At 47.2% G+C, this 19,768-nt stretch overlaps 1 protein-coding gene across 1 annotated transcript in view; it reads left to right on the forward strand.

Annotated features, from left to right (window-relative positions):
- The window catches only part of C3H4orf50 (chromosome 3 C4orf50 homolog), a 114,252-nt gene that overhangs the window by 62,260 nt on the left and 32,224 nt on the right, over window positions 1-19,768 (forward strand). The gene's annotated exons all lie outside the window — the stretch shown is intronic.

Here is a 19,768-nt window from a genome sequence, read left to right on the forward strand (position 1 = left end):
AACCTATCCCCACGGTTATATGCATGACTGTGTATCTGAGGGTAAATTGCTAAGAGGAAATCCTGGGTCAGAGGAGGTTAACATTTGTCATTTTGTTGGCCTTGGCCAAACTCCACTCCTCGCCCCTCTTTGAAGTTGTAGCGGTTTTTGAATCTACTTGCAGAGCTTGGGGGTGCCTGGGGCCCCCAATCCTGCCAGCACCTGCCTGTGATGTGTGGATTCCATTTAGCATCACAGACAGGGCCCTGCACTGACGACGATGCTTCTGAGTGGGGGAGATGGGAGTTAGCAAGCAGGTGTTTGCTTTCTGACTCCACCGGAGGGGCCAGGTGCATTTCATCTGCAGGTGCTCACAAGCAGGAGTGACCTCAGCTGGGAGGCTGGGATCTGGCTGCCGGGGATGACTGGTAGAGCACTGGGCAGTTTGGAGGCTGGTGAGGCACTGAGAAGTGGCCTTTGGGCTGAGCCAGGAAGGCTTATATGGTCCTGCGTTCCTATCCCCATCCACCATGCGGCAGCTGTGGGCCCTCTGCCCAGGCCCCTTCAGGCTTGGCTTCCTCCTGGGAAAATGGAAATTACAGCCCTGTGACATCATCTTATCTCATGGAGCCTTGAAAGGTATCACGTGGCCAGTGCCCGGCGGTGGCATTCACAGCCCAGGTGTGTGACCACCCCTCGTCCTTTCCCCTGTAACGCTGGAGGCAGGTGACCCAGGAGCCAAGCACACACCCCCGCCTGGCTTTGGACCCCAGCTCTTCCCCTTACCCCATCTCTCCCCGCCTCTGTGATCTCATCTGTAAAATGGGGTTGCCTGCCTCCAAGGGCGGTGGTGAGGTGTGAGTGAGTTAGCATCTGTGAAGCGCTCAAGGGGGGCCTTGCGACATGCTTAGAGCTACGGAAGTGCCGCCACTGCTTTATCTCCATGCTTGTCATTTTTAAAAAACAGAATGAAAACAAATCACCTAAGGTGCAGGTGGGAAGGAGAGGTAGGGGCGGGTGCTCAGAGGGAGACAGCTCACAGCTGAAAAGCTCAGGAGGAAGACAGCAGGGGTCAGAGGGAAGCAAGGCTGCTGTTTCGGGCCTGTGCACAGGGCAAGTCAGCAGAGGTCTGCGGGGGTTGTAACGAGCCTCTCCAGAGATTTCCTTCTCAGCTTTAATCCTGAAAGTAACAGGAGCTCAATGCCTGCGGCTGCTGAGTCTTCTCTCAGGTCTCTCCCAACCAGCATCTCTGGTCCTTTCCATTGGTCTGTCTTTTCTGGAACAGCCTTTCCCGTGGATTTGAGGGTTGTTTTGTCTGGGCCTTCTGGAGGTGGGCTAAGCTGGGCATCTTCCGTTCCCTAAATGTCCACATTTGTTTGTCCAGAAGAATTTGCATCCCTGCTGCTTGGGCCAGTACCTTTTACTTGATTTGACCCTTTTAAAAATGAACAAATCGAATACAGGCTGGCACGTGACACTCCAAAGCCCTCCCCTCTCCATGCACTGCCTGCCCAGGGAGGCCTCGACGGGAGTGGAGGTCAGCTTTGCTGCCTGGAGCTGATCCCCCTCCCCCATCCTCCCAGTCCATCTTTTCTCCTCTCCTTTCCCTCCCATCACACATCAACTCCCTCATCTGCTACAGAATCTCAGCCCATTGCTCCTTGGGGCCCTCGAGCCATGGCTCTGTCTGAGTGGCTGATAGTAATTTAGCATCAGGCAGCAGGTGTAGGGCTGAGGGCAGGGGTGGGGGGAGGTGGGCTCCCAGCTGCCGCTGCTTCCCCATACCCAGCCCCGGGGCTGGATTCCTGGTGTTTGCTGGACACTGGAACAGACCCCAGATCAATACCCCACCCCCAGTCTGACACACACAAGGGGAGGCTGCAGACAGGAGCCTAGAGTAGCCATTCCCCGTTGCCACTGATAGTGACACACACTGACTGCTGTGGGCCTACTGTGTGCTGCTGCTGTCCTGGGAGCCGAGGAGGCAGAGCCAGCTCTTAGCTTGTCTGCTGAGTAGGGCTCACTGTCAGGCAGCAAGAGTCAAAGAGGCATTGACCCTGCTCTCCCAGAGCTACTGCATCTGGTTGTTCAGGTTGTGTCCTAAGCAAGGCACTTGGTCCAAGGGCAGAAGGGGCTGAAATCCAGCCGTACTCTTTCCTTGGGCTGTGCCTGTATGGAGGAAACAATGCCTTTTACAGAGGCTGCCTCAGCCGTCCTGGCCAAGCCCTGCCACCTGTGTCCACCTGGAGCGGGCATCTTTTTGCAATTCTGCACAAAGGCACTGTGTGGCCCAGCACAGTGTTTTTTGCTGACTCAGACCTAGCAGTGCTGAGTCAGCAGCCTGGGGTGGGCAGGTCTTGGAGTCCCCGAGGCCTCCCAGCAGGGACCTCCAGCTTAGCTTGTACAGTGCCAGAGGGGCTGGACCTGCCCCCATGCGCCCTCCTGCCAGACTCAGGAGGCTGGCACTCTCCCAGGACCTGGCCTGCAAACAGTCCTGCCGTGGGATGATGGGACGGTGCTCTCTGCTCACTGGTGGGATTAGGATACTGCTTTTACTGAGTCCTGCCTTTTATCCCCAAATAGTCCCAGCACCTGCATCCTGGGTCCTCCTTTAGGAAGTTACTGTGACTCCACCCGTGCCCAGCTTGAGGTCAGGTTAGTACTGCACAAGGACCCAAGGCAGTGGGGATGATCATGGAGCTGCTGCTTCATAGCCGTGTGTCTCTAGGTGAGTCATTTAACCTCTCTGTGTAAGTCAGCTGTAGCCGCAATATTACCGTGTAACAAACCAGCCCAAACTCAGTGACTCCCAGCCATTCTTTCTCACTCTCTGGTCTGCAGCTCGGCTAGGGTTCGGCTGACCAGGCTGGGCTCAGCTGGGAGGCTTTGCTTCAGGCAGAGGGCTGGGATTCAGGCCCGCTCCATGCCACAGTAAGTCGTGTGAACGTCAGTGGGGCGGGGACTCACACTCCACTGCTATGGCAGGAGGAGGAAGAACTGACAGCATCCAGCCTCCTGCCTCTCACAGCGGACCTAGCACACCCCATGCAGGACAGGGGTCAAGACCAGAAGCAGCCACCTGAAAATAGTGCTCATCACAGAGGAGGCTCCCAACAGCTTTTGGCTCCCTTTGGCTGTTCCTTAATATCTTCACAATGGCATAAAATATTTCTAGGCAAAACCAAAACTTACGATAGGGAATTCAAGTGGAGTCGGGGTGGACGCACACAGCCGGTGCCAAAACGAGTCGTTCTTGGAGGAGGGAGTGCCAGTGCCGGGAACTGTGCATGTCCATGGCCTTTCTGAGCACGCTCCTTCCTCTCCTGGAAATCTGGCTTTGTTTCTGGCTTCTCCCTGAGGATCTAAGTAGAGACATCCAGAAAGGAATGATGGAGTCTTAAAGGAGCCAGCCAGTTCCTTTCTTTAGCGCTTGACCTTTTAGACAGTTTGGGATATCTCCCCCAAGTTCCCTTAAGGAAGGGAAGTGGTGAGGGAAGGGGTGGATGGAGTGGATGGAGGTCCCCAGCCAAGGACCTTCCACCCACAGCCAGGTGGGGAGCGGTGGTCACTTGACTGTGCTACCTGGGGCCAGAGACCAGCCCCGCTGCTTCTGAGGAGGGGCCAGCCAGTGCTCATGCGCTTCGCCCTGCTCCCTCATTCTGGAGGCGCCTGCCGTCCCCACTGCCAGCCCTTCTGGGATTCTGGGGTGCAATTCAGCTGGCTTCTCATTGGCTTTCTGTGCAAATTCAGCAGAGCAAAGAAAGCTGAAAGTGGCTTAACTTCTGTTCTCTCCTCCTCTTCTTATCTATCTATCTGTCTATCTACCTATCTATCTATCTATTTATCTATCATCTATCCATCTATCTTCAGATCCCCTCCATCAGTAGGTCTTGTCGCCTCCACCCGGGATCCAGCTGCCTCTTATGACTCCTGACCCTGGTTCGTTGGCAGCTCCATCCCCGGTGCCTAGAACAGTGCCTAGCTCCTCCCAGGGCTCGGTACATGCTTGTTGAATGACTCCATGAACTAGTTGCTTCATTTTATTTTAATGGCACTTCCAAGCACATATTTTATTTTATCTCACTGTAGTGCAAGTTCTGTTAGATGAGAAAATGTTGTCATCCTTTTTATTTTTGCTTTGGGAGTAGAGGGAGTAGGAAGGCAATGGTTCAGGGAAGAGCAGAGGAGGAGAGGGATTGGAACTCAGCTCCCCCTGCATGTTGCCACACCGCCACCCACAGCTGAAGGAGGAGAGGGCCCGAGTTTTGCTGGGTTTGGGGAAGAGGTCTGGATTAGCAAGAAGGTAGGTTGGACGGAGAGCGAACACATTATAGCAAGGGATGGAGAAGAAACAGGAAGTGTTAGACTCTTCAGCTTTGAAATTTAATTTTTCTGTTGGAAGGACTGTTATTTATTTCATGCCGTCTGTCTTAGACCATTTATTATGGAATTTTATCTGTGCCATTATTAACAGGGCCGTAAATTTCACCTCATAGATAAAGTGACTTCCTTTCTCAGCTTCACATTTGTATTTCTTTGCTCATGAAGGTTATTCTCTGAGTGTTGGTTTGGAGGGTAATCATAATAACTTGAAATGAGACAGACTGGGATACCAGTACCAGATCTGTCATTAACTAGCTTTGGGATCTAAGGTGACGTAACCTCTCTGAGCCTCAGTTTCTCATTCCAGAGTGTCTCTTGCTTCACAATCATGTGCCACCCACCCCGCTTCATTCCCTCAATGCAGGTGGCTTTACCATATTGTTACGAGAAAAGTCACTTGGTTTAGCTATTTCACACTAAGTTGTGAATGATTGCTAGTCTCTCAACTTTGTACAGAAAACTACCTTTTGTAATTTGTAAAGAGGACGCTCATGGCATAGAGAAACTTTCAAGTTGGCAGGATTGGGAGCAGTGAGATAGAATGAGGGGACTCTCGACGGGACTCTAGTTCTGGTCCAGAAGACAGCCAGCCATCCAGCTAGGAGCTGAGGGTCCATGAAAACAAGTGCAAGAAAAGCACATGCTGCTTTGGGGATGAAACTGTGGCCATGAGCCTCTACTCTGTTCTGTGTGTGGGCTGAGCACCTTGTCTCACTCATGCTTATGCTGACCTGGAGGGACTCTTTTCACTGCCTTAATGCCATGGGTGATTCATTCATTCATTCATCCGCCCATCCATTCATTCATTCATTCATCCATCCATCCATTCATTCATTCATTCTCATGATTAATGCTTACTGATCGTCTCCTACGTGCAGTCATGCTTCTTGGTGTATGGGATTCAGCTATGAACAAGTCATCAGGAAGAGAAAGGCTACACACAGATTCATATATATTGTGTAATTTCGAGTCCTGATCAATGTTGTGAGGGAAGAAAAACGGGGTGGAGACACTAGGAAACGAGGAGGGTGACCTTTTCTAATGGATGTTATCAGTCAAGGCGTCCTGGAGGAAGTGCCATTTTGAGTGGAAAACTGGTTGAAGAAGAAAGGCAGGAGAGAGGTGAAGTAGCTTGCCCAGGAGAACTCAGCGAGTAAAAGAACAGATTCAACCCAATTTTTGAAAATATTTTGTTTTGAAAAATTTCGAACCTTTACAAAAGTACAGAGAATAATAAAAGGAACCTCACGTAGTCATCAGCAACGTCGACAATGACCAATTCAAAAACAATCTCGTTTCATTTCTACACCACTCCCTTCTCTCCACTCATATTATTTTGAAGTAAAGCTAGATATCATATCATTTAATTCATATTTTAAACAGTCATGATACCACCATCACACCTCAAACAAATGATGACTCCTTCACTTCATCAACAATCAGTGTTCAAATTTTTAAGTGGCCTGTCAGTTTTATAGTTTAAAAAATTATTTGCAGTTTGTTTGAATCAGAATGTAAATAAGGTCTTCACACTGTGATTGTCTTTCTTTGTGATAAAATATACAGAATGTATAGGTTGGTGCAAAAATAATTGCAGTTTTTGCTATTTAAAAGTGGCACCAACCTATGAAATTTTTTGTGCCAACTTTTGCACCACCCTATAAAATTTACATTTTATTTACATTTTAACCTTTTTTTTTTTTTTTTTTTTTTGAGACAGAGTTTCACTCTTGTTGCCCAGGCTGGAGTGCAATGGTGCGATCTTGGCTCACTGCAACTTCTGCCTCCCAGGTTCAAGTGATTCTCCTGCCTCAGCCTCTGGAGTACCTGGGATTACAGGCACCCACCACCACGCCCGGCTAGTTGTTTTGTATTTTTAGTAGAGATGGGGTTTCACCATGTTGACCAGGCTAGTCTCAAACTCCTGACCTCAGATGATCCACCCGCCTTGGCTTCTCAAAGTGCTGGGATTACAGGCGTGAGCCACTGGGCCCGGCCCATTTTAACCTTTAAGTACATTTATTTACATTCCCATTTTAACCTTTAAATACATTTATTTACGTTGTTATTCAACCATCACCACCATCCACCCACAGAACCCTTCTCATCTTCCCAGACTGAAACTCTATTCCCATTAAACACTAACTCTTCATTCTCATCTCCCCCATCTCCTGACAACCACCAATCCACTTTCTGTCTCTATGAGTCTGGCTAATCTAGGGACCTGATCTGAACGGAATCACATAATATTTGTCCTTTTGTGAGCAACTGGGTTGTTTCACTTAGGATAGTGTCTTTGAGGTTCATCTGTGTTGGAGCGTGGGCCGGAATTTCCTTCTTTTGAGGGTGAATAATCTTCCCTTGTCTGGAAGAAGCACATCTTGTTTGTTCGCTCATCAATCTGTGAACCCTGGTGGTGCGTCTTTAAAGTCTTTTCATCTATAGCTTCTGCCTCTTTCTCTTTTTATTTTCTTGCAACATGCTGTTGAGGAAACCAGGTCACTGTGCTGCAGTTTTTCACGTGTGCAGGGTGGGGGTCTTGCTGCTGTGTCCCTGCTGTGGTGTTTGCTGTGCTCTCCCCTCCTCTGTCTGTCCTTGAATTGGCCATTGGCTCTAGAGCTTTGATTTTATCCGGATTCAATGGTTTTGTTTTCAAAACTCCTTTAAAGGTGGTGTTAAGTTCTTCCATCGGGGCAAATGTCTGGCTGTCTCTCTTTCTCTGTTTTTTTTTTTTTTTTTTTTTTTTTTGAGATGGAGTCTCACTCTGTTGCCCAGGCTGAAGTGCAATTGTGCGATCTCGGCTCACTTTAACCTCTGCCTCCCGGGTTCAAGTGATTCTCCTGCCTCAGCCTCCCAAGTAGCTGGGATTACAGGTGCCCACCACCACGCCTGGCTAATTTTTTTTTTTTTTTTTTGAGATGGTGTCTCACATTGTTGCCAGGCTGGAGTGCAGTGGCACAATCTCAGCTCACTGCAACCACTGCCTCCCAGTTCAAGTGATTCCCCTGCCTCAGCCTCCCGAGTAGCTGGGACTACAGGCGCATGGCACCACACCCAGCTATTTTTTTTTTATTTTATTAGAGATGAGATTTCACCATGTTGGCCAGGATTGTCTCGATCTTCTGACCTCGTGATCCGCCTGCCTCGGCCTCCCAAAGTGCCGGGATTACAGGCGTAAGCCACCACATCCAGCCTTTTGTATTTTTGGTAGAAGCGGGGTTTCACCATGTTGGTCAGGCTGGTTGCGATCTCCTGACCTCAGGTGACCCACCCGCCTCGGCCTCCCAAAGTGTGGGGATTACAGGCATGAGCCACTACGCCCAGCCCTGGCTGTCTCTCTTTCTGTGCTGTTAGCATCAATACCTAGATCATGAACTCATTAGTTACGAATTCTAGGTGTCCTATAATACCATTCTTTCATCACTTACCTGCTGGAAGACTCCTAGCAACACTTCCTGTTGCCCCCTCTTCAGTTCCTCAGTTAGTTGAATTTTCGCACCTGCAGAGCTTATGTGCTGTGTGAGCCTCGCTCTCTCAGTCTCCAGCATTTACTAACTGCCTGCTCTGTGCCTCTTGCTGGGGTCACAGAGAGAAATGTCCCCAACCCCATGGGTGGTCACAGACCCATGAGTGAGAAAAGCGGTACATTGGTGGATTCGTCCCAAATTGACCATGGAGGTAGAGGTACTGACAAGATCCTGTGAGCGTACATAGGGGACAGACCCTCCTGGAAGTGAGGAGTGCCTGGAAGAGGTGCTTGCATCTGGATGCATCTGATCTCGTGCAGAGGCTGGCAGGGGCCCTGGGGGCTGGGCTGACAGCTCCCACTTTTAGACTTTCTAAGTTTAGTTTTTTGAAACTGAAAGCAGATAAAGCAGTCCTGATTTTATCAGGGGCTCCCAGGGGGACGATCCAGCCAGTATCCTGGGGTTTCCTTCCATCTCCGGGACTTGGAGGAGTGTTAGGATACAGCCTGGATGAGGCCACATCCGGGACTCCACTGGGAGTAAAAAGGACCTCAGAGACAGCAAAAGGAAGGGTTCTGAGTGTGGGAGGCCCTTGGGGCTGCAGTGTGGGAGCTGCCTCTGCCTCTCACCAGTTGGCGATTTGTAGGGGCTCCCTAGCCTCTTGGGGGCTGTTTTCCCATCTGTTGCTTGAGCTTGCATTCTGCGCGTGGCTGCAAGGACAGGTCGCCTGGTTGCCAGGGATATTTCTGGAGGCTGCATTCTTTTTCCCCAAGGTGCCCCAAGCATCACAATTATTGAGGTCTTTTCCTCCTATGGTGAACTTCCTTTCTCATCAGCCACCTCATCTAAGAGCATTTGCCTCTTCCAGGGCCATGGGCCTTGGGTTCTTCTTAACACATCTGCAACCCTGCTGGGGGCTTGATAAAAAACTCTCCAACTGCTCATTCTTGGAGGTCACACAGCTCAGCTTCATTCTTGGAGGTCATGCAGCTCAGCTTCCTCATCTCATGAATGGGGTCTCAGCAGGAAAGAGGTGACTGAGGGAGTCTATTTGTTCAAATAATAAAAAGAATAAAATAATACATTACTGTTCAGAATATTCCACCTTTCATCTTAAATACATTCCATGAATGAGTCGGTGGGAAATCTGATGGGGTGCAGGCCAAGCCTGTGACCTTCCCTGGCTGTCATCTTTATTTAAATGGTGGTCTCTCCAAGGGCAATGGCCAAGAGCACCATGTGTGTTATCGCCTCCCACGTTGTTATATGTAAATGCGTCTTCCATGGTGCCACAAAGAAATAGCACTTGAACATAAATTTAATTCTCTCAGCAAGGCAATCTTTAGTTTCTGCAGAAAGGGTGCTCATCGCAGATGTAATAATGGCGAGAGCACATCCGAACAAAGGAGGGAAGCAATTTTTATTCCTTATGCAGTTTGTCCCTGCTACTGTGTCCTGTCTCCATTGGCTGGAGCCAGCCTGCACAATCTAAACTAAAACCCGATTGGCTAACAGTTTAAAACTTTTCTAAATAGGTAAAGACAATAGAAAGACAAAGGAAAAGAGGAAGTTGCTTATGAAAGGACTTAGGAAAGTAATAACATTCCCAAATAAGGGAGGGGCATAGGCTGCAAGCTGGCAGATGCCTGTGAGCCTGTCTAGAATGAAGTTAGTCTTTAAAAGAAACTTTTATTTCTAACACTTATGGTTTATTCTTTAATGAGAAGGGAAACTTTGAAGAGGAACTTTTACTTTCTACACACGTCTTTTATCATATTCAGCACAGGGGGTGCATTGAAAGTCTAGGGGTTTTGGGTTTGTGAAGAAGGCACTAAACCCTCCCGCCAGTCCTTTCCAGGCTCCCTTAAGCCCCAGCCTGGCTGCCGTCCTCCCACCCTGGGAGCTCCTTCTGCAGCTGACTGCACTCCTGGGAAGCAGAGGGTGTGTCCTGCTCAGGGGCAGGACAAGAGGTAAACAGGGTGGCAAGCGTGGGAAGCAGTGACCACCCTAGGGTCAGAGGGCGGGGAGAGGGCGCTGCCGCTCCTGGAGGCTGGGAGAGCTAGAGCTGGGGACTGCCATAGAGGAGCCTGGCCTCTGCCCGACCTACTCCTGATAGGGTGGAGAGTAAGTTCTAGAACCTTCTCTCCTCCCTTTCTCCAGCCTTCTCCTTGTGCCTCCCATTGGCTGAGTCCAGCTGGAAGTCAGAGGCCAAGGGAGCCAGGAACGTCATCCTTGGGGTCAGCCTCCTGGGGCCAGAAAATGGATGAAACCGGGGCCAAGAGGGCAGAACAACAGCCAGCAGGACAGCTGAGTGTGAGAAAACACAGAGGGCAGATGCGCCGGACCAAGGTCCAGCCTAGCCCAGGGCCCAGCCTGCCAGCTGGTCAAGAAAAATGCAGGTTTCCTTCAAATGATTAATAGAAGCAACTGAGATAGCAACAAGGAGGTTGATGGTAAGGAGGCAGGGGCTGGGACAAGTCTGATCTGCACCTCCTTGGGCAGGCCTCACCCTTCAGGGCCTCTGTTTCCTCCTCTCCAAGGTGAAGGCCTTGGAAGAGATCCTGCTGCCCTGACTCCACAGGGCCCTGCCACTCATTTTGCTCGTTAGATTCCATGTGGGTCTCCGATCTGCAGGTGCCAGGCTCACATTCACAAGCCATGTTTGTCAATGAAATGGGAGGTTTCCCCTCTCCTGGGCACTGGCACTCTGGCCGGGCTACTTAAATGCAGGAGAAGACACAGAAGAAAATGAAGTGAGTACCCTGAGATGTGGCCTCAGCCAGGGCCTGGGTTCTAGCAGCTGTGGGTTCCCCCGGGAAGGTGGGTACCAAGCTGAATCGTGAATAGCCCTGTGGGAAGATTGATTAAGATGTCATGCCGGCGCCAGGCAGTCAAATCCGAATGCTGCTTACTAAGGAAAACCCTCTCCCGCTGCTTCAGCTTGTTTCATGCAGGGGGGACTGGGGGGCTCAGAGGACCTGGAGCTTCCTCCTTCCAGGAAGGGCTGCAAAACCCTCAGCCCAAGGCACCTCCCCACACACACTCCAGTGCTAGAGCCACTGGCCTGTGGAGAATCATTTTGGAAATCTGAGGACAGGCGTGGAGCCTTGGTATGAATTCCAGCCATGCCACTTACCAGCTACAAGACCTGGAGCAGGTGTCTTGGTGGCCCTGTGCCTCCGTTTCTTTCCGTGTGGAATAGACTTTGGTAAGGACTAAGTCAGTCGGGCAGCAGGCTGGCTCATCCATCTTTGCTACTTGGAAGTCTTAGTCCTCTCCTCTCTGATCTCCCTTTCCCGGGGAAGTCTTCCCAGACCCCTCCGCCGCAGGCCTCTGAACTGCCAGCTTCCGTTTCCCGCCGTGCCACTGAGCCCTGTCCCAGCTGCCCTCTTCTGTTTCCTTGTCACCTGCCTGTCTCCCAGCAGGCTGCCTGCTCCTCAAGGGCGTGGGTGCATCTGGTTCATGTGGGTACCAAGCTGAATCTTTATCCTCCATCCCAGCACAGGCCAGGCGTGGGGGATGCTGCTTCCTCCAGTGGGGCTTCCAGAAGTTTCTCCGAGGTATGAACCAGGGTTTGGCTTGTGCTCACCAGCTATAGCGAAGGGTGGGCCATGTGACTCTGGGCCATGTTTTCTATCTGGGGGCTGCCCCCTCGCTCACTCCTTCTATTTGTTCCATCGATCATTTCATTCCACAAAAGTTCACCTAGCGTCTCCAAGGTGCCAGGGAGCACAGGATAGTGGGAGAACTCCTGAGGGGCAGAGAATGAAGGAGAGAGAGAATGAGACAGAATCATGAGCCGTATAAACAAGTCGTTCCCCTGCAGAGGGCTGAGGGGCAAGAAGGGGCCTCCAGCCTTCATGGGGGGCTGAGGGAGGAATTCCCCAGGGAAAGCCCAGGAGAAGCTGAGAGCCCAGCCTTTGAGAGAAGAAGGGAGCTTAGAGACTGTCCACTATGACTCTCCATGGGGAGGGAGGAACCAGGAGGCAGGGACACTCGATGCCCGAAGTGCAGGTATTGTGACTTCCTCGCCAGGGTTTTGTGTGTCTATTTGTCTCTGTATGTCAGAGACATGTGGCAAGAGAGACAAGATTCAGATGGGGGCTGCCAGAGGCCTCCCAAAGAGCCCGTTGTGGGACTGCCCAGCTGTAACATGACAGGTAAGCAAGGACTGCTTGAGGGGGACCTTTGGCCCCCACTGTCTGGCCATGCCGTTGTCAGCATCCGTCTTGGTATCTGGACAGCTGTACAGGGTTTATCTTCACTCTCAAAAGGAACTTGTCGTTTAACAAAATAAGATGAAGTCTGATGAGTCTAATCTTATATAGGGCAGTACTTGCTAATTGAATGTGATTTCTGGAGCTGATAAGGGATTATTGTCAGGTTCTCAACTTCCTGTCCTTTTTCTGACTCCTACGTTTTAGGTGTGTTAGAGGCTTCATAGCCGAGACACTCAAAAGTACTTCCCGCTTCTTAGATGGGAATTCACAGTTTGTAAAGCATCTCCTGATGTGTGCTCTTGTTTGAGTCTCACAGCTGTGAGGAGAGAGGAACAAGGAGAGGATACCCATTTTGCAGATTAAGAAACTGAGGCACAGTGAGGTCTGGGAATATTTTCACGATCACACAGTTGGGGTGAAGGGGAGAGGCTGGTTTTCTTCTGATCCTCCAGCTCCCTGGAAATCGGACCTTCAGGCTGTCCCAGCCTTCACCCCTGGTGCTTGGACATCAGTGCAAAGGTGCATAGCCAGTAAAATCCAAAAATTAAATGTGGCTATTCCAAATGTGAACCCCTGGGAAAACTCAGGGCTTAGCTTCAAAGTGAATGCAAAGAAACAAAACCATTAAGATACTATTTGGTCCTGTTGTGTTCAGAACAGTTTTAGAAAAGATGTGATCACTTTAAGAAGAAGCTTACTGTGGGTGCCTAACGGACACGTAGCATCACAGAAACAGCTGCCCCTTCTGTGAGGAATGAGGCCAAATGTTTATTGAGCATCGTTTCTGGCTCAGGCTAGAAGTTTTCCAAGATCCTGCCTGGAACACTAGGATAATCAAATATCCTTTCATATATGCCTAGTGCCTAACCAAGCCTGGCACAGCGGAGAGAAAGAAACATATTTTAAACAACATTTTTCTGTTTATAAAAATTAATATATATGTATTTGAGTGAATTTGGAAAATTAAAAAAATAAAGTGACAAAAACACATGGAATTCCACCAATAAGAGATGTTCATTTTCAACATTTTGACATTTATCCTTACACATCCAGGCTTTTTAAAAAACGAGATCTTACTGTATGTGATGATATTTAAAGCATTTCTCATTCAACATGCAGTATTGACATGCTATTTTATAGGGACAGGATAGCATGTTGGTTAAGATAATGGATTCTGGAATAGTCTCTCAAGCTGTGGGCAAGTTCTTAATCCCTTTGTGCCTCCATTTCTTCCTAAATAAAATGGGGATAAGAGCCGCACCTTTTTTATACTCTTGTAGGAGTAAACAAACTAAATACGTAAAGTGCTTAGAACAGGGCCTGGCATAGAGCAAGTTTTCACTAAATATTTGATGTTATTATTATTTCAGTAAAATTATTTAAGCCTCCCTCGCTCATCCCCACTACTTACTTTGTGCTGGGCATTTTCCAAGGTCTTTTCACGCATGTTGTCATATTGAATTTCTAAACGATGCCAAGAAACTGATATTGCCTCCCATTTCACAGATATTGAAACTGAAACTTGGAGCAGACGAGTCACTTGCCAAGTCATACAGGGATCAGCAAAGCCAGAATCAAACCCCTTCAGGTCCTGTATGACCCCCAAGCCCTTGGACTGTGCCCAGACCACCCTGCTCCTGATCTTAGCTCTAAGCAAACCAGATTGGCGCTGTGGATGCTGCTGTTGATTTGTTTGGCATTGATTGTTGCTGCTACCTGGGGTTGTGTATGCAGGAAAGGAGGCCTTTTCAGTCCATTTGTAACCCACCCCACACCTCTGATGATTTCAAATCAGCTGCCACCTCTCCCTAAAGCTTCCTTAGGCAGCTGGGACTGAGATTCCTCCAGGAGCAACCCTTTCTCCAGTGCCTGGTAGATGCCTAGCATTCCATAAATGCATGCACAATTGAGCTGAAAGCCACTTTTAAAAAATAAACATTGATAATTGGAGACGCTTTTGGGACTGAAACCAAAACCCAAGAAAGACAAAGAAAGGAAATGGGGTATTTCATTAAGAGAAGACTTGGAACCTACTGCCCCAAGGAGTACCTAGTGAAAGTGAGAGGAGGAGGAGTCCCATTGTAAATTGGAAAAAGCCTTGGCCTGGGGCCAGGACAACCTTTGTTCCAATCCCTGTGTGACCTTGAGTGAGTTTATTCCCCTCAGCCTCCTCCATACAATGGGGACAAGGCTGCAGTGAGGACAATAGGAGAGAATGTGTTTGGACTGTTTAGCATGTGCTGGGCCTGAGTTTAGACTCTTAAGAGCAGAAGCCGTGTCTTCTGTGTTGTAGAAATTGGTGCCCTTAATTTCTAGAAGAGTATCGGGCACACTGCTGGCATGAGGAAATGTTATTGGACAAATGAATGTTAGTTTCTCCCTACCTACCGTCTTACACAGGTACCAGGGAATAGTTAGGAGGATGAGAGATGAGGGTGTGGGAAGTTGAGGGAGGAGATGGTAGAATAAGAGAGAAGCAATGTAAGGAGTAGCAACGGGTGCAGGAACCAGAACGAGCACGCGAGAATTCTGGTCTCAGCTCTGCTACTGGCAAGCTCTGCAACTGTAGCCAAGTTGCCTCATCTCTTGGGGTCTCAATTTTCTTGTGAGCAAATAGGGACAATGATAGTACTTAACTCGCAGTGTTGTTGTCAGAATGACAAGAGCTTAAAACTTATAAAACTCTCAGCATAGAATCTGGCACAAAGGAAGCACCCAAGTAATGTAAATCATCATCATCATTATCAGAACATTTTATTAATTAGAAGAAAGAAGATAAATTAGATATGGTTGGGTAATAAACCACCCTAAAGCTCACTGGCTTAAAGCCACGACCATTTTATATATTCATGTATACACATTAGATGTAGATTGGCTCTGCAGGGTGGTTTTCTGCTTGTCTCACTCGGCTCATTCATCAGATAGTTCTTCTGGGGCTGAGTAGTCCAGGAGGGCTTTGTGTCTGGCCATTGGTGCTAGCCATCAGTTGACTGGTTTTTCAGCTAGAATGCTCATCTCTGCTCCAAGTATCCTCTCAGCCTCCAGAAACTAGCTCAGGTTTCTGCATATGGTGGTCTAAAGGCATGGTTCCAAAAGAGAGAGCAGGAGCTTCAAGGTCTCCTGAGGCCCAGGCTCAAATCTCCCACAGTGTCACTTCTACATCTTTCTATTGGTCTAAGCATGTGGCAAGGCCAGTCCAGGGTGTGGAGAACCAGACTTCACCTCTAGGTGGGAGGGGCAGGGGAGTCACATTGCAAATGAATGTACACACAGAGGTGGGAGGGATTCTTGCAACCAGCTTTGCAAACAGTCCTTCACTGGCAGGAAATGACATTTTTGAGGCCCTGATTACTTACCAGGCACTTCAACTTCCACAGATGTTATCCACATAGCAAAATTGTGAGGCGAGGGCTTCGCTGTCACCAGGAATACTATAATCAGGCCAAGTCTGCCAAGCCATTAAGGCATCTGAGATGGTGGGATCCAGGCTGCAGATCAGGGCCTGGGGGAAGGGCACCTGGGTTCTTTCTGTCAGTGAGAATTGCAGAATTCTAGGAAAACCATAATAGTATAATGAATTACAAATAAGAAGGAAGATTTCTATCAAGTGTGTCAACTGAATGTTGAGGTTCATACACTTGGAAAGGAGAGCTTTATTTCCCATAAAGGATTGCAGCCTGCAGGGTGGCCATTCTGGCAGGCGAGGGAGCATAACCTCTGGCCAGAAGCCAGAAACAGGCACTTCCAGTGAGGGACAAAGAGAACAGAAATTTATGCTGAGTTGGGTGGCCAAATATACATATTTAATTAGCTATGGGAGGAGTCATGAATATTTATGAAAGGAGAAAATGCACATGTGCAACTGAGCTTCATGCTTTTGCATGGGACCCACGTTCAAAAATGGCAGCATTAGCATGATCTGAGGGTGTTTTCAGCCTTCTGATATCAAAAGGTGGGGCAGAGGATACAAAAACCCTTTCTGCATATTGTCTGTAGACTGGCCAAAACCACTGCATGGTTGGTGATCTCTTATCACTGCTGAGGCAGTGAGGACTAAAGGAGCCAAATCCTGGAGAGGGGAGATCTTCTGAGAGTCAGTGCTGCTCTCCTGCTGGGGTTTTCTACAGTCTGGGGACCAGGGACAGGGCTGAGCATCCAGGCCTGGTTCAGCGCAATGACCACTGATGGGGATGGAGAGACAAATTAGAGACTTGAGGGGCTTCAAAGGCCAGGGTGGGTTTCTCCTCCAGACGTTTGCCACATTCCAAAGCTGTGCAGGGTGGGGAGTGGGAAATGGAATGAGAAAGCCTCTGAACAGCAGAGCAGAGTTTTCCATAGTCTAGATGCCCAGAAGAAAAGGATCAGTCTCCAGGCTCTGCCGGAGAAGCTGTCGGTGAGCACACTGGGCCCTCACCTGGCTGCTGTTGATATTTGACCCCATGGTGCCCTCAAAGCCAAGGGCGAGTTTCAAACAGAGAAGGACTTCTTGTGGTTTAGGAAGACGATTTTGGATCCCTGTGGAGAAAGGATTGAAATAGATGGGAAACTAGTGGAGAGAGGACAGTGAGAGAGGATGTTGCCTGGTTGTGGGCAATGGCTGATGGGCCAGGTGCTGCCTGATGTGTTCCATTTCTTTCTTTCTTTCTTTTTTTTTTTTTTTTTTTGACAGAGTTTCTGTCTTGTCCAGGCTGGAGTGCAATGGCGCGATCTCGGCTCACTGCAACCTCTGCCTCCCAGGTTCAAGTGATTCTCCTGCCTCAGCCTTCAGAGTAGCTGGGATTACAGGCGCCCGACACCACGCCCAGCTAATTTTTTGTATTTTTAGTAGAGACGGGGTTTCACCATGTTGGCCAGGCTGGTCTTGAACTCCTGACCTCAGGTGATCCACCTGTCTCAGCCTCCCAAAGTGCTGGGATTTCAGGCGTGAGCTACTGAGCCCTGCCCCCATTTTTTTCATAAATCAAAAAAGCAGAGAAGCATGAGCAGGCAGAGGAAGGCAAGCTATTTGATGGAGACGCCATCTGTCACAGCAGCAAACTTGGGAGGATTAGGGGAAAGCAAAGGTGGAAAAGAGGCATCATTTGTCTTAAATGATAAAAAAAGAAAAGAAAAGAAAACTGACATCATATTATGAAAGGAGTTTGGTAGATTTTGAAATGGGAGAGAAGAATTTGTCTTGATTAGTGTGATATTAAGTAGAATTAAAACTGAGGACAGGTTAAAATTAAATTTAAAGAAGGTTATCTGAGACTTGGAGATGAATCAGCTCATCCATCTCATTTGAGGAAACTGAGGCCCAGGGAGAAAAAAAATGGCCTGTTCAAGGGACCTAGTAAACTGATTACAAAACCACCCTAATATTCTTTCTTATTCAATGGTGGGAAGGCTTGTCTTTCCCCATCCTAAGGCCACCTCCTTAGATCAGAGGGCCCCTCCTTCTGTGACCCTTGGATCCTTGGGTCCTACTTAGCACATTGTAATAGTTAACTTATCGGAGGAAGTTATTGAAGAGAGAACCCCTTGGTGGCAAAGACTGTATGATTCTCCTAATTCCTGTTGTAGTCCCTTTGATCCATGGGTCATTTAGAAGGATACTTTCAAATTCTTAATATGCGGGGTTTTCCTTATTTTGTTCTTATTATTTATGTTTTAATTCCATTGTAACGAGAGAATATGGTTCATATAATTTCCATTTTTTTTTACTTGTCAAGGCTTGCTGTATTTCCAAGATTATAAATGCATTTGGCAAATGTTCCATGTATGTTTGAAAATATTACATATTTGGTTATTATACTAATGTTTCAGACTTTATATATATGTCCATTACATGAAACTTTTTCATTGTGGTCTTCAAATTTTCTTTGTTTCCTCATTGGTACATTTGTTTGCTTGATCTGTCAAGTTCTGAGGAAGATGTGTTTAAATACCCAACTATGGCGATTCTCTTTCTAATTTTCTTAGTTTTGCCTTATACATTTTGAGGCTATATTATTAATATTTAGTGCAGTCTAGCATTTTTCTATTATACTATGAATCTTTGTTTTACAATTAGGTAGTAACCTTTATTATCTTTAATAATGCTTTGCGCTTTTGAGTCTATTTTGTTCAATGTCAGTATGGTTATTCTGAGTTTCTTGGGCTAGTATTTGCTTGGTACACCTTTTCCCATTATTTTACAGTCAATCCTTCTCTGTCTTTATATTTTTAATATGTCTCTGTTAACAGCATATAACTGTATTTTAAATTTTTTAAGCTTAGAACAATCCTTGTCTTTTAAATGGAAAGTTTAGTCCATTATAATGATTATGATAACTGATATATGTATATCATGATATATAATAGCTGATAAATATATATATATATTTATCCATCATCTTATTGTGTGCTTACTGTTTACCCTGCCTTTGCTATGCTTCTAATTTTTCCCTTTTCTTGCTTTGTATAAAACTGATTAAGTTTTCTTTATTCTACTTTTCACCCTAGGTGTACATTATATTTCTATTATTTTAGTGGCTACCCTTTAACGTTTCAATGTGCATTCTTGGCTTGGCATCTCTAACTTCCTCATGCACAGAGAATCCTAAGAAGGCTTTAATTTTTATACCTCCCCTTGCATCTTTCATGTTTCCCAGGAATATATTTTCACTCTATTTTTATACTTTTCACATTAGCCACTATTATTATTTTATATAGTGAATACTTTTTTAGATTTACCAGTTTCTTTAGTTGCCGTTCTTTCTTGTATTTTTTTTTCTTTTGAGTTTAGTTTAGTTCTCTCTGGAGCACATTCCTTACTAGTATTCTTTTAGCAAGGCATTTAGCAGTAAAAACCTCTCAGTCTTTGCCTGAGAATGTCATTATTTTGTTTTTATGGTTAGGTGATCATTTAGCTGAATATAGAATTCTAGATTCTCTATTATTTCTTCTTGGTAATATGGCAATGGTATTCCACTGTCTTCTGGCTTTCATGAAGAAGCCTGTTATCGGTGTAACTGCCATGTATTTTCAGGTCATCTATTTCTCTCTCTCTGGTTGCTTTTAGCATCTTCTATTTGTCTTCGTGATTCTGGAGTTCTGCTATAAGACATATATTCATTTTTATCTATCCTACTTGGGGTTCATGATTTCTGAATCTGAGAATTTGTATCTTTCAGCATTTCTGAAAAATTCTGTTATTATACATTTGAATATTATACCTTCAACCCCTTGTCTTTTCTTTCCTTCTGAAACTCGTATTAACAGTTTTAGACTGACTCAATTTTTTTCCTTTGTGGCTCATAACCCCTATATCTAACTTATATCTAACTCTGTCTGTGTTTTTTTTTTTTTTTTTGAGATGGCATCTCACCATTGTTGCCCATGCTGGAGTGCAGTGGTGCGATCTCGGCTCACTGCAGCCTTCACCTCCCGGGTTCAAGCAATTCTCCTTCATCAGCCTCCTGAGTAGCTGGGATTACAGGCGCCCGCCACCACACCTGGCTAATTTTTGTATTTTCAGTAGAGACACAGTTTCACCATGTTGGCCAGGCTGGTCTCGAACTCCTGACCTCAGGTGATCCACCCACCTCGGCCTCCCAAAGTGCTGGGATTACAGGCATGAGCCACCGCACCCATCCTCTTTCTGTCTTTCTAAGCTATATTCTAGGTAATTTCATCAGATAAATCCTGAAGCTCATTATTTTTTTTTTTTTCTGCAATGTGATGACTCTGTAGCCAGAC

This window comes from Pongo abelii, chromosome 3 (assembly GCF_028885655.2).
Source record: "Pongo abelii isolate AG06213 chromosome 3, NHGRI_mPonAbe1-v2.0_pri, whole genome shotgun sequence".
Classification (NCBI taxonomy): domain Eukaryota; kingdom Metazoa; phylum Chordata; class Mammalia; order Primates; family Hominidae; genus Pongo; species Pongo abelii.